At 44.4% G+C, this 15,143-nt stretch overlaps 1 protein-coding gene across 2 annotated transcripts in view; it reads left to right on the forward strand.

Moving 5' to 3' along the window:
- Positions 1 to 8,053, forward strand: part of SOBP (sine oculis binding protein homolog) — a 117,515-nt gene extending 109,462 nt beyond the window's left edge. For both annotated transcript variants that reach the window (XM_061990373.1, XM_061990374.1), the window contains one exon: positions 7,967 to 8,053. The gene's annotated coding sequence lies outside the window, so the exon portion shown is untranslated. The remainder of the gene's footprint in view (positions 1 to 7,966) is intronic.
- Positions 8,054 to 15,143: the final 7,090 nt, after the last annotated feature.

Here is a 15,143-nt window from a genome sequence, read left to right on the forward strand (position 1 = left end):
AAAAACCTTGCTGAAGTCAAGGCAGATGACATCTGCTGCTCTCCCCTCATCTAGTCAGCCAGTTATACCATCATAGAAGACTATCAGGTTGATCAAGCAGGACTTCCCTCTTGTTGAGTCCCCCTGATAACCATCTTTTCCTTCATGTGTTTTGATAATGAGCAGCATTTCATTCCTGGGCTCCGAAATTGTATTTTGAAGTGTGTATAGTCATCTTGTGAGAGTTGTGAACGGAAGTAACCTCTGACATTTTTCAGGACCCTCAAATATTCAACATTTGCTTCTACCATGAAAATTAGAGCTAAATAAATATCTGGGTTTGATCCTGCACAATACTGTGCGCACTCAGCACTCGATGTTGCTAATGTAAGTTGAAGGCCCTCGGCACGCTACAGACTGCGGTCCTGCCTCTGGCTCATTTGCATGGCTTTACTTCCCCAGACATGATTTTGGTATTTGAAAAGAATGATATCCCTGTACAACATGTGTCTCAATTTGTAACGATATCCTTACTGCAGCTGGCTTGTTTTTCCAAGTGTTTCTGAAACATTACTGTCTTAAATTCGAGCCAACCTACAATAACAAACTATCTAGAGGCAAAGAGGCTGAACTGCGTTTGACGAGAGGATGTCCCTACTCTCTGCTGCATTCCATATTCCAGTCCTGGTTTTGGACTTTTGGGCTGTGTAATGTAATCATCTTCTACAGAAGCACGTGTTTGATTTTTTTAAAAACTAAAGAAATGGGGAGTTTAGGGATTGGGTTGTGCAGAGTGAAATTTAACTATCAGGTTCTGACCTCTCTGGAAGATCTGCATCCTGTCATCAGCCGATTGATATTAAAACCTATGGTTAAGAGCAATTTTCAGCTATTTATTTGGAGCCCACATTGTTAAATGTAAAACTTTTTGTTGCCTGCTTATGCTTCAAATATTTATAAGCTTTCATGAAACACTTGTGCTGCCGCTTCTAAGTTTCTTATTCAAGGCTGGGGACAAGGAGGGAAGTACACACTTTCCCACTCGAATTCTTCAATTGAAAGATACTTGAACACTAGTCTAAATATATATATATATATATATATATATATATATATACACACACAATGAGATCACTGAAAATTTGAATTCTGACCCTACGTTTGAAAGATAATTTAAATACCAATTCTGTTTTATTTTAGGAAGTTTACTAATTATTGGTGAACCAGTTATCTCAGTGGTAAAATGTTGTTTCTTTTTTCTTGGGGTGGGAGGGGAGATGAAATTGAGAAAATCTAAAACAACACTTGAGTCCAGCACAGGTCGTTCAGTGTCTCAGTGCTGGAGATAAGAGAGATGCCCTAAGGTACCTGGCACAGCACTAAGACCTATGCCAGGTTTCAGATGCTTGTTTCTTGTTTGTTCTGATGGGTTTTCCTCTTCCTTTCCTCACAGTATAATCTACTTGGACATGTTGGCTGCCTGAGCATGCCCCCTTGACTTTGGATAAGTCTGTACCTGTTCTTGCTTGGGCTGAAATGAACCAAAACAGGGGCTGCAAAAACCAGGGGGAAACTCCCTGGGGATGATGCTAGGGGTGCAAGCCCTGGATGGTGATGGTTGGAGGGATTGTCCATGGGAAAATGTTCATCGCTTCATGATATTGGATGCTGAAATTTCCACTGAAAGATTTGATGATGCTTTGGTTTGAGTTTTTTGTGGCCCACAGTAGCATTTCAGACTAAAAAGCCAGGCCTAAGCGTAACGCAGGTGAGGAAGAGGGCTCTCACAGGGAGGAATGGGCTGTTGCTCAGCAAAGACTCCCATCCTCACCATTTGTCTGCCTCCACACCACTACCCAGAGTTAATCTGCTTTTGTTTGTTTTGTCTATTTAGCGGGTTTTACTGGAGAGATCAGCTTGGATAAGAAAATTGAGAAGCACCTCAGAATAGCCAAAAGCCTAGTGGTTTGGGCCCACAGAAGGCTGCTGAAATTGAAGTTTCTATTCCAATTCAGACAAAATCAGAGGCTTAAAGAAGGGTTATCACATCGCAGTGGTTGCCTGTTTTCAGTAAAGAAGAGTAGAAACTGGATTTGTTTTTTCTTCTGTTTTAGCTCTTATATTTTGGGGGTTTTCTTGGTGGGTTTTTTTGGTTTTGTTTTTTTTTAATTTTCAAAAAGATTGCAAAGTTTCAGCTTTATCCCAGAACAGAATGGGAGAATTTGTGGAAAATTTGACTGATTTGATTTTTTTTAAAAGGAAAATCTCCATATGAAGTACTAGCGAGGCAAGGCAACCTATTTACAAGTCTGCCAAGGGCAATGGGCCTTGTTGTTGTGGAGATATACCTGGTTCCCCCAGTGTAAAGCAGCATTTGGGCCAGGCAGGCTCTGTGATTTGCCAGAAGCAGTGGGTGCTACAGCTGGTAGTAGAAGTCCAGAACCATGATGGCATTTTCCTCTTTGCATGATTTGCATACATACCTTGAAATGCCCCAAAATGTAAACCAGAGACTCCCTATCAGTGAAATGCAGATGGTGACATGGAGCTGAACAGAAGGGTCTGGTAGGCACTGGTTTGGTCTCTAGTTCAGATTGAAAGTTTCAGGGAAGTTTCATGGACTTGCTGAGCAACTGTTTTGTAAAAGGTTAAGCCATGAGAAGCTACTTTGAAATAGTGAAAAATTATATGAAGAGACTTTTCAGAGTTCTGGGGAGATTGCAACTTTGAAAGGTAGAAAGTGGTTTATAGGTGGGGAAGAAAGGATGACAATGGCAGAGAAACCTGACAGTAGTACTGATGCCGAAAGCTGGGGAACTGAGCCCAAATGTTTACCTTAGCCTGCCAAGACTGGTCTCCTCTGCCATCCTCCAAAGTTGTTGGATGGAGAGTCTCTTCTCAGATGTGTTTCAGAGCATCAAAAGCACTGCCTTCTTTGGGGCACCCCTGGACGTGAGAAGGAGCATGAGGACACTGATCCCCTCAGATTGACATTTATGAGCCCCTGCCTCTCCTCTACTTGTATGACAAGGAGAAAGCAGTATGATTCGGTGGGAGCTGCTTTGACAAAAAGCTTGACAGTGGTGAGAACATGAGGAAATGGAAATCTGAAATGCTGCAGCATGGGTTACTAGTGGCAGCTGTTTTGCCCAGGAGAATACAAACCTGAAGAGGAGAAAAGGTGCTGTGTCCCCAGGCCCAGTGCAGAGCAAGTTGCATGGTGAAGTTGCATTGCTGCTATGTGGTACAGGGTAGGATTTACAGCAATCCAGGTCATTATCCTCAAGTACATAGCTGCTCACTGCTGAATTTAGGGAATCCTAATCTTTCCACTGGCTATGAAGAAGAGCTGCATGATTACCCAGGCCAAGATTGTACTCCTATTTGGGGGGAATTAATGTCTTTATGGAAATGTATAATGGAGAGAAGCGTCTCCTTTTTCCTTTGCCTTATACTGTATCCTTACCATGTAGCCTGGGACTGGAAAAAGCAGTCAAGAGCAGACTGCTGTTAGATAGCTGGGGAAGGAGAACCTGGAACTATATTTCCACTATTTCCTTGTGACATAACAGGGACATGATGACATACTTCCTACTTCACTACCTCGCTTTAAAGTTCCATTTAACATAAATGAATGTGTTTAGTGAGAGACAGTACTAAATGCACCAGCAAGGGGCTGAACATAGACGTAAACTGGTGACATTTCCCCAAAGGCTTTTTTAGGAACAGATGCAGGGAAGCAGGAGTCAGCACACAACAGACCTTCTTTCCAGTTCATGTTTCTCCATCAAGGTCCTTCCCTAACTACAAGGTGACTGGATATGATTGCAAGCATGGCGTCTAGTGCATCCTTGCAACAATTCAGTCACAAAGTTGGAGGTGACTAAGCTGTCCCCACCACTTCTGCCTAGGCGTAAAAGGAGGGCAAATCCCAAGCCTCTTTCCCAATGCCTTCCTTAAAGTCACAATGTCTGTTCAGACTACAGCTCCTGTTTCAGAAGGCAGGAGAGCCTCAGTTGCATGTCTGACCCAAAGCTGAGAATGATCGATAGCTTACAAGACCAGAGCAGAAGGAAAACACCTTCAAAATGAAGGGTTAGTGCTTAAGGACCCTGCTAAAGGCCTCCCCTGACTCTTGCAATGTGGCATCCCTGCAGCTAGCTTATGGAAAAATATATCATTAAATATTCAAAGGGGAAGGTTTTAATGAAGAAGCTTGAACTGCTTTAAGAATTGCTAAAAAAAAAATTAAATGAACTACAGAACTATTACAAGTAACAGATGAATCCAGAGTGTTTCCAGGGCTGAGCTTGCTCCCATGGTGACTTTAGCTACACACTTGTGGTTTATCTTCAGAGCAGTTTCTCTGAGAAAATAATTGCCTTTACTCTAGGGCCATGCATGTCCCAGATGAACTGGGCCTCCTTTAGCACATTAGCATTCATTGTCCGGGTGAATTAAGTGCTCTGCTAAGTGATGTAAACTCTACCATGCCAGCCCACATCAACAGTTGCCTCAGCGTTCCCCACACGGTCTCTAATTTTTTTTTCTGAACAATGAGATGTGAATTTGGAGACAGAAATGTTCAATAGATCAGAGAATGAGGGAGAAGACCTGTGTTTGTCTGCATGCACACGTGTCCAAAGCCATATCAGTGACATAGTTCCTCTGAGGAGAGAGGACGTGACCAGGGAGGGCAGTGGGTAAAAGCAGCTATTTCTGCCAGCTGTCACTGCCAACAGGAACGTTCTGCCAGCGTGGCAACACTCGGCTCATGGGGCAGTGCTGGGAGCAGGCACCCAGGCTTGGGCATGGGGAGAAGGAAGTACCCCTGCAGCTGACTACCCAGCTCCTCAGCATGGAGACATGGAAGGGGGAGTGGATTGAGGAGCACTTCTAGCAATTGGCTCTACTAAGCAGAGCCAAGCTTCACACCACACTAGACCAGCTGTGCAGGACAAAAGGCTGTAGGTGTGCAGAAGCACTTGGCTAAGAGCTGGCTAGCTGTAAAAAAGGAGAATCTTGCTGGGGAGGCTTTTCCCTAGCTGCCAAACTGTCCTGCCAAGCTCTGACTCTTCAAAGAGGAACCTCTGCATTAGTGCAGCCTGTTTAACAGCTGCCTGTTGCTCAAGGTAATGACTTAATGCAGAAGACATCAGTGCAGCTGTCACCTGCTGTTCAGGGGAGCACTGCATCACTCTCTGAGCCTGCACAGATGAACCTCCAAATTACCTGCTTGAGTTATGTCATCATCCAGTTGAGTTCTTCTCCTTTTTCTCCCCTGCATTGACAGTAGGGCAGAAATGAGCCTGCCTACTTTTTCTAGCCTCTTTTCCATGCTGCCTCCTGGGGTTGGAACTACAGCTGACCTCTAACTTGTGGCTGGTTTTCCAACCCAGTATCAGCGTAGCCCTGCTTAGCTTTGGAAAGAAGGCAACAGCGAGTGTTTTCACCTCAGTGCAGCTCACATAAGCTCAACCCCATGGCTTTACACTTGTGAAAATTCTCCTTTGGTAGCTGATGCAATTCTATCTGATCAGCAATATTTGATGTGTGCTGAGGGCAGGTTCACCTGAGGTGAAGAGCCCATCTTGCTCTCATAAAAAGGAATTAGATTTTTGGGAGGAAGTATAAGTAGCTGCTTTTATTGTGCTGGTTATGCACGCTAGTGTTGGCATGAGGTGTATAATGCCCCACTGTGAAGTGGTGATGGCTACTGTGTTCTCATTTCTTTATAGAACTTTGCATGCTATGCCTGATGCGGGTTTTTATTCTGTCACTTGATTGCTACAGAGATACATTTATCAAATGCAATTGCTGACACATGAGCCAATCAACGGGGATAGTCCTTCTTTCCAATCTGCACGCTCTGTTACATTGGATTCAGTGCAGTATCTGCAGTAGGGGAAAATAGACAGGACTTAGAAAGCTAGCTGACTGCTCCAGGCAGAAAGCATCAAGAGCTAGTGAACTTCTTTATGCCCTCCCAAATCACTTACTCTTCTGCCCTATGCCATGCTATTTGAGACAGATCAGTGAGGGATGGAAATTCATTTTCATGTCAATGTATGGAAAGAGAGAAGTGGGCAAGGTACCTAAAGTGCAGAGTCAGGTTTCATATAGACATTACAGGGTTTATTTCTCTGCTTCCCTTTTTAGTTAATCTCAGAGCAAGATTTCAAGCCAAAAAGTGACAGAAAGCAGTTTTGTACTTTATGGGGGAGTACTTAGTAGTAAATATATCCAGTCTTCAGTCCAATTCTTGTCCATAGCTCTCTGCACACACAAAGCTGCTCATCCTGTTGGGCACATTGCCTGAAAGCCCAAACATTACCCTTTAACCTAGATATAGTGGTCTCTGTGCTCTGGGAGTTTATGCTGGTCAGCTGTACTGTGCCTTCCAGTCTTTGCTTTGAGGCTTGGCAGGGGGATACAAGCTTGATGACAAGAGGGATTGCAGAGGAGACAGTATGAAGAGGAGATTGTGTAGCAGACTGAGAAGGAAAACATGATTCGGCACCAAAATTAAGGCTGATAAGTACTTTAGAGTTTCAGTCTGAATCTTTAGGGCACAACAGATCCCATCCAAGGAGATAGAGTCCAAAGCATGCTGTGCAGAGAGACAGGACTGCTAGGCAGTCTACATGGTCAACTAACAAGGGAAGCAGAAGCATATGAGGCCATGGTGTTATCACCCAGTACCCCGTAGGTAAACTAAGGCATCAGGATCTTATAACCACTGGGATATTGTCAGTTGTATTAGATTGATGAGAAGGTGTTTTTCAAAAATGTGATCCCAGTGATTTTTGTGACCTTGGCCTTCACCACTAACAGAACTCCCTTTATTTCAGAGGAGCTGTCATGCGGCTTTCAGAAGGATAGAAAAGGACCAGGAGAGAAAAAGGGAACAACTGGAAAGTTAAATTTTTTGCCTCATTCTGTGATCAGCTCTGGCAGGAACTGGAGGGTTTTGTTCTCATCTCATACATGATCCACAGAAATATATCCATTTAACACTGAAATATTAGATATTGGTAGAAGTTTACCTCAGTGAGAGTAACGCCTAATTCTGTTTGGGTCCTAAAATGCCTTTATTTGAGTTTCGTTTGTCACATTAGGCAGTGTCAAGTCACCATGTTCTGCTGGTTGTGACTCCCTGGCACAAAAGCTGCTATGGCGGTGATACAAGACTTGTTACAGAACATTCCAAGAGACGACCAAGGAAGCCGTGGGGAACTGTAGGCTGACCTCCCTCATTGAAGCTCAGTTTTGCTGTTAGGCATACATCTCTCTTTTGTATGACTACAAGCCAAAAGGGGCATCTTCAGTTTGCATGTCTAGCAGGGATAGTGCCTACAGAGTTAGCCTTGTCAGTGGGTGATATGTATTTATGTGAGAGTGTAGCTGTCTCCAGGTACCTAGCTCCAGGTACCTAGTGCGACCAATCAGTCCTGTGGAACCATACACCAGCCTGTTCAGCGAGATGTCTCTGGAGAGCCCTGGCACATGTGGTATTCCCTGTCCTATCCCCTTCCCTGGTGCTGAGGGATCCTGGTCCAAATGCTTCTCTTTCCCTATACTTTCCCTCCTGTGCCATACAGAGAGCAGTGCATCCCTGCTCTGTAAAGCACGCTGAGATCAAGGGGTGAAGAATACTGTATAATTGCAAAGTATCATTATTCACCCACGCTCTTGTTGCATGAAAAGTGCTCAATGAAACCCAGAGAATGAAGTATTATTATATTGGTTTCCATCTTTTTATGCCAGGAATTCCTCCACCTTGTCCTCCAGCAGGCTGGGAGCCTGTGTGTACCAATGCCCTTTGTGGCATGAGGGGCAGCCGGGGCCGAAGCCATGGGCCGGTGTGTGAGCCAGGCCACCAGCCCAGCATGAGGCTGGGTGGGATGTGAGCTCAGCCGGTGCCCAGCCCACCTGCTGTGAGTCCCCCACCCCTCGCCCTGACCAAATCTGCTTGTCTGCTTTGCAGGAATGCTCACCGACAGGGTACCTTGCATGGAGAAAGGGAGCAGAGCAAACCACGTCACTCCACCGAATGACACCAGCTGGTCCACTCACCACCCCCTCTGGCTAAAAGTCCAGCAAAGAAAGCAGCTTCCTGTCACGAAGCCCCTCCGAGGAAGCCTCGGTCCCACGGGTGCCTTTGACCCAGAAGACAGCACATCATGGACCCACACAGCGTGCTCAGCATTCCTGCGACCACCCCTCTTCTCCTCCAAGGAACGCTTTTTCCTCTTGGTTTCTTGCTGAGGGGGATTTTTCACCCTGGTTTCAAAAACCACACGGACCAACATAGGTACTTTTCCCTCTCTGACTTCAAAGTTCAGATAATTGAGACTGGACAAGGTTACGGATTTTTTAATTTTTTTTTTTCCTTTGAAAAACTGCTGTGGTTTTGCTGCTACACTAAGAATCGTGATTTGCATTGTATGGTTTTGGACCTATTCAAGTTTTGATGGGGGAAAGGGGTAATACTGGAGTAGCAACGCTTCAGAGTCATCTCTGTCCTACCCATGATGCACTTTTAAATGAAGAGTTAGAATATTTTATTGGCTAATATACTTTCCTTGTTATTTTTACAAAGGCCACCTTTATCCTTTCTAATGCCATATTTTCAGTGTTACACTTTTATGGCTTTTAATTTTTGATTTGACAGATGTAAGAAGCAGCATGAATAGTTTATACTGTGGTTTTTCAGAGACTGAATGCCAAGAGAACTCAGTAAATGTTTATTCTTCTCAGCTTTCTCTTTAAATTCCCCTAAATAGCACCCCATTTGGGAACAGAGCAAGAGTGTTGAACTAAAGACCAAAATTCCCTCAAGGTGTAAAATAATCTGAGGGGAATATTTGCTGGGCGTCACGAAAGACTTGGATGAAATTTCAACCCTGATGGTTTTCAGTGATCCAGGAAGGCAGTGAGACAATCTCTCCATATGCATAGCCCTTTCATGATAATTAGAATGGTATGGACAAACCAATGAAAACAAGGGTAAAGTGAGAAAGATCCCCCATGATTCTGTTTCACTGTTTGCTTTCTCCTGTCATGGTTAAGAGAAATGTGCAATTCGATCCTCAATCAGTGGGTGGAGGATAACAGGGTAGAATTTACTTGTGTGCACTTGTACAGTTGTAGCCAAGAGTCCAAAAGTACACTAGAGCATGTTATACTGGCACTGAATTGGTAAGAGAGTTGTGGAGTATCCCATTCTGACAAATAAAAAAAAAAAACAAAACAAAAAAAAACACAAAAAAAAAGAGAAAAGGAAAAAAAAAGCCAAAAAACCCACAAAACCCCACAAAAAAATTTAAAAAAACAAACGAAAAAATTTAAAAAAAATTCAGATCACCTTGTGATTCAGTGTAACTGTTTACTAACTCGAATAAAGCAATTGTTCACTCTTGAGTGTTCAGAGCACACCTTTTCTATAAGGCTGCTGCAGGGCAGTGAGGAGCAGTTGGCAGGAGCAGCGTCTCTTGACTGTGTCAGCGGTGTTGGGAGCAGGGTAGGGGAGTCAGTTGAACCAGAGCCTTGTAGTGATGGTGGACTGTGAGCACTATGTATATACTGTATTTCTATATTTTCCTTTGTACAGATTCACTTAAGTCAAGCTACTGTTTTACAGGTGCTCCTTATTTATTAGAGCTGTGAAAGCTTGGAAAACACACCGGGCGAGTAAGCTCGCTTTTTAAAAAAAAGCCAAAAAAAACCCAACAAAAAAAAAAAAAAGGCAAAAAAAGGGGGGAAATCCAACAACTCCCGAGTCTAGGGAGAGAGCTCAAAGAGATACTGATGAAACATCTTCAAGAAAGCAAGAACCTGAAGCACCCTTAATGTGCTCTGCTTTCCTTTTGGGCTTGCAACACTTTTTCTCTCTCCCTGACTGGTGTCAGATTTATTAAAACAAAATAAATCTCCAAGAAAAAAAATGCACATAAATGTGCTGTTGTTTTATTATTATTTTTTCCTTTTTGTGCACGTGGTTATTCATTCCTCTGCTCCTCTGGTCACAGACCAAATGGAACTTGGTGTAAAGTATTGGAAACAATATGTATGTGTGTTCTCGAAGGATGCATCTATGTCCCTTCCATTTTTGTGTCTCCCTTGCCACTTCTTTTTCTGCAGCGTTTATGGCATGGGGGAAAAACTCTGAAGTTAACAGAGTGCAGAATTAGGTCTTGATCTTAGAGAAAAACCTTTCACTGTTCAGGTGAGGGAGCCCTGGCACAGGCTGCCCAGGGAGGGTGTGGTGTCTCCTTCCTCGGAGGTCTTCAAGACCCGCCTCGACATGTTCCTGTGCGACCTGATCTAGGTGACCCTGCTTCTGCAGGGGGATTGGACTAGATGATCTCTAAAGGTCCCTTCCAACCCTACCATTCTATGATTCTACGAAGAGCCTTGGATGGATGTACTGGCTGCAGCTTCTTCATTTCAAGGGGATCTGTGCAAGGGCAGTTCTCTCGTGCTGCATCTGGGGCTGTGTACTGAGTGTGTTCTGCCTGTCTGTTTTAAGGACAGGGTTTTTCGCGCATGAGCTCCCCCTGAAATTGAGCCTAGGTTCCTCAAAGCACCCAAATACCCCCAAAACTCTGCAACAGCAACAGATTTGCTGGCCCTGAGCTGTCTGTCTCGCACAACAGCGTTTGTTTCCCAGCTCTTGGCCTGCACCGCTGATGGAGGGATTTGAAATGTCCAGTGAGCTCTGTAACTATTAGACTGATTTCATTAACCAGCCATGTAAGGCAAACAACAGCAGCATAAGCACGCCTGCTTGGAAGGGCATGTAGAGCAAAGCTTGGCTCCCTAGTAAACAGCTTGCTGCATCTCTATTTATTCATCTGAACTTGGCTGTAAAATGAAGGCCGTGTGTATTGATTTTGCTTTTGTCAGTGGTCCAGAATTGTTAGCACACATTTTCACTCTTCTGAAAAACAACAGACTCTTTAGAGAAATCTTTCTCTCTCGGGAACTGCTTTTTCCAGGAATGGAATCAGCTTGTCAAAAATCATCAGGACAGCAGAGGTAGAGAAAGCGATCTAGGCTGGAGCTGGCTTCACACATTTCCAGTGATCACAAACTTACCTTAGTTTTCCTGAAAATTTTCCCTCCTTACACTCTCTCTAACAGTTTACCCCCAAGTTCAGGATTCGGACAACTGCTTTGGACAGTTGAATCAGTTCATTGTTTGCTATTTTAAAAATATCTCCAGCTGCATATCTGGGGAGAAATATCCAAGTACACATACACCTTCAGCAAAATGTAGACCAAACGGTACAATACATTATGCAAAAGAAACCTACTTTATTTTTGAGGCCAAACCCATCCTTTGTATGATGCCAACAACGTGAACGGAATTACACAAAGGATGTGAGAAGGTCCTTCACAATTAATGGGAACCCAGCAAAAGCTTGTACAATGGTGCTCACTCACTGGTAGCTGACATTATTTATTATGTCCTAAGTCCTAATATTCAAGCCAAGCCCTTTCCTGGAGAACTCCCCATCAAGGAGCCAAACAAAGAAAACCCGGATACACTGGAAGATATGGGAGCAGGTTCCCTTGTGCAACAGCAATGGCTCCAGCTCTTGCCTTTGTGCAGTTTTTGAGATGCAGAGACTTCACGAGTAGAGAAAGGCAGCTTTGCCTCGGGTCCTCCATTGCAGTGCCGGGCAAAGGGGGAGTTTGCTGTGATCAGACTGCATGGGTCCTTCTGCTGGCACTGTATTCTTGCTGTCAGCAAGAATTTTGCCCTTGTGATAAGAGAGGTTCTGCATGCTGCAAACACTCTGTGTTAATTTCCTCTTGTGTTGTCTTCGATGATGTTGAGGGCTTAATTTTTTTCAGAACTACTACACACGTCAGTATTTGAGCGGCCTAGTTCTGTGAATAAGAAGGTCCCTCACAATGAAAACATTTTGTGCTTTTTCGGTGCTAAATGATAGAAATAAATTTGCTTTGTTCAAATAAGCACTGCACGCCAAATCTGCAAGGATGCTTATCCAAGTGAGATAACCCATTCTGAGGTCCATATTTGGACACCTAAATCAACACTCGGCCAAACACATGCATGAGGCATTTCAGTGCCTTTTGTAGTGTCCATATATAGCACTGGATGCCCTAACTTCATTGCCTTTGTTTTAAAAATAGGCCTGAAATATGTAAAGGCATCATTTAATGACAACTCTGACAAACACACTGTGCTCAAACTAAGAACAAATTTGTCAGTGCTGGTACAGGTTGATTCACCTGGAATCACTCTGGATCTACAGAGGTATAACTCAGAGAAGAAATGGCCCCTTAAGTTGCTTCTGCTCCCACCCAAAGCTGACTTGATGTTTAGGATCAGTTGGTTAGGAAAGCTGGTGTTCAGGCAGAATCCACTCACACACGTGCAGCAGAAGGAGAGAAAGAGAGTCAGGAAATTAGTTGAAGTTGCTTTATACGTAACTGCTCAAATGTCTTGAAATGGGTAGAAGAGCTTTACATAGGCTTGCACACATTTTACTTGTTATTTATATGTTTCTGGGCAAAAAAAATTGCAATGTTACCTTGAGCAGCAATAGGAGATTTTCCACAAAGCATAGGATGCACCAGCAAAACAGACACAACTGTGAAAAATAGAGCTGAACAGCAGCTCCTGACTGTTTTCTTCCAGCAATGGTGGGAACATGGCCCCTCAGAGGTGCAATGGATGCTGGCTGCAGCATGTTGAAGGGGATCTCTGACACAAAGGTGTTCCTTGGCTTGTCATGTTGGCCAGTCAACACCTGTTGGGACTGAACTTCTGTGACACTTATGAGGAACTGGCTCAGCTACCAGTGAGTGAGCACCATTCTGCAAGCTTTTGCTGGGTTCCCATTAATTGTGAAGGACCTTCTCACATCCTTTGTGTAATTCAGTTCGTGGTGTTGGCATCATACAAAGGATGGGTTTGGCCTCAAAAATAGAAAGAAAAAAAAAAGAGGAGCTGAGGCCACTGATGGTCTCTTTTCTCAAAGATATTCTCTGGGGTGTAAAGCATCACTTATCTACTGGAGCAGGAAAGTGTTCCAGTCCTTTCGCCCAGTGCTTTATTGAAATAAGCTTCCCAAGGACATACAAGACATAGAAAGACAGCCAGGTGCACTGGCAGGGACCTTCCCTTAAAAATGGTGCAAACATGTAAAAGCTGTATGTCCCTACACCCAGGCACCTGGCTGTCATGGGAAAAGGGGCAGCCTCACCTGCACCTCCTAACGTGGGGCTTGTTAGCATCTGGGTAGCCCATGCTGCAGGTGGGATGCTGAGGGGGCAGCAAAGCCCAGCTTTGCTTGGTTATTATTGTCTGGTAAGGTAACTGAGGACAGAGATGTGTTGCAATTCCCACTTCTCATCAAGCCTACTTTTCTTTGGAGGACCTTGCTAGAAATATTTAGTAAAAGAAAAAGACTTGAAGAAGAGGTAATGCTGTCTTCTTTGTCCAGAAAAAGATTGTGGTTGGGGACTTGCTGAGGGGCTGGAAGATTCAGCCTCACACTCCTTCTTCAGCTGAAGGAATTGAGCCCACATAGGCCAACACAAAACAAGGTGTTGAGAGAGGCTCTCATCCCTTTCCTGTGTCTCAGGCCAGGATTGATGAGATATAATCTCTCTTGGCCTGCCCACTGGGACGTGAGCTGTGCCAAGAAAGGCCAGAGAGGTGCTCTTCACTCCTCGTGGAAGTGACAGCACCGGGAGGAGGAAGAAGCACAGCCCTTGAGTTAGCACTTGAGGCTTTCTCCTGGAACAAGGACATCTGCTTCTTCTCCTAAAATGGCTTCAAAGTTGCTGCAGGATAAATACTGCAGAGCCTTGACAGAGCTTATCTCTGAAACCAAGCTCAGCCAGCTCTCGGGGTTCACCTCAGCAAGTTGCAGACTCACAGCAGATCCACAGGGGCCCCAGCAGAGCAGGACAGGAAGCCAAAGAGATCCCAGTGCGGTTTAGAGCAAGGGAGCATCTCAGGCTGGCAGGATTGCACAGCAGGCCTGCAGCTGGGCCTTCACATTACCTGCATTCTCCTTCTGGGGTACGTCAGGAGACGTGGTTTTCAACCCTTGCCAAGGGAGATTGATTTATTGCCTCTCAATTGCTTAATATGGTCTTTGCCATAACAGGCGTTACCACATACACAAAATACAATGTTTTTAGGGGGAGACATGACTCAGGAGCTGCCTGCTATTTAGCTGGCAGGTATCTCTCTAAAAGCATAAGCCTAAGCAGGGCTGGATGCTGGGGAAAGCTGGCCGCTGCCCGCCCGCAAGGAAGGTCCGTCGAGATGATTTATGGGCAGGGTCAGGTAGAGGAGCTGACAAACGGGTCAGAGAGGACGGGTGCCAGCCCACAGGCTTATTGTCGGTCGACATCCAGGGAATGGGGAGGGAAGGAGGAGGGGGGAGCGTGAGTCGAATTCCTTAATAATGTGAATTATAAAATCATTTCCTGTGTTAGGGGTTAGGAAAGAGAGCGAAGGACCCGGAGATCTTCCAAACAGAAAACAGCTTTTGTTAAGGCTTTTGGCCTAAGGAGTTTAGGGGGAGTGGGGTGGGAAGGGAAAGTGCTGGCACATTTTTGGCTGGAAGCCTCAAACAACATATTTTTTATTCTAGTCTTTATTTTTCAAAATAAAATCATGGCAAGGCAGCAACAAAGAGGAGGGAAGAGGGTGAAATTAGGGGGAACAGTACCCAAGTATTTGCCCGTAATTTCTGTCCCTGCCATTAAACACACAGGGTCTCCTTTATTATATACAGTAGCGGGATTAAGCCAGCGACCCAAAGGCTAGGAATGCAACAAGATACTTTTATACTTATTGATCCTTTTATTTTTTTTTAAGGGAGATTGTTTTCATGAAAGTTTAATTCACCTTTTTTTTTTTTTGAGTCTAACTGCCACACATTTTATCCCGCTTCTTTGTGAAATGCTAAATCCATCGGTAGGTTTTAGTTTTCCTGGTGTAACTTTTCAGAAACTGTATATCTGCATAGCAACCCCACTGCAGGCAGCTTATGTCACGGTATCACATGTCAGAAAGATGAAAAGAACTCCAAATCTGAGCTGCTCCACAAACTTATGTCCCCCATTCTTGGGCATATATCTTCTGTACTTAATATAAGTGTCAGGAAGGC

Source organism: Colius striatus, chromosome 2 (assembly GCF_028858725.1).
Source record: "Colius striatus isolate bColStr4 chromosome 2, bColStr4.1.hap1, whole genome shotgun sequence".
In the NCBI taxonomy this organism is placed as follows: domain Eukaryota; kingdom Metazoa; phylum Chordata; class Aves; order Coliiformes; family Coliidae; genus Colius; species Colius striatus.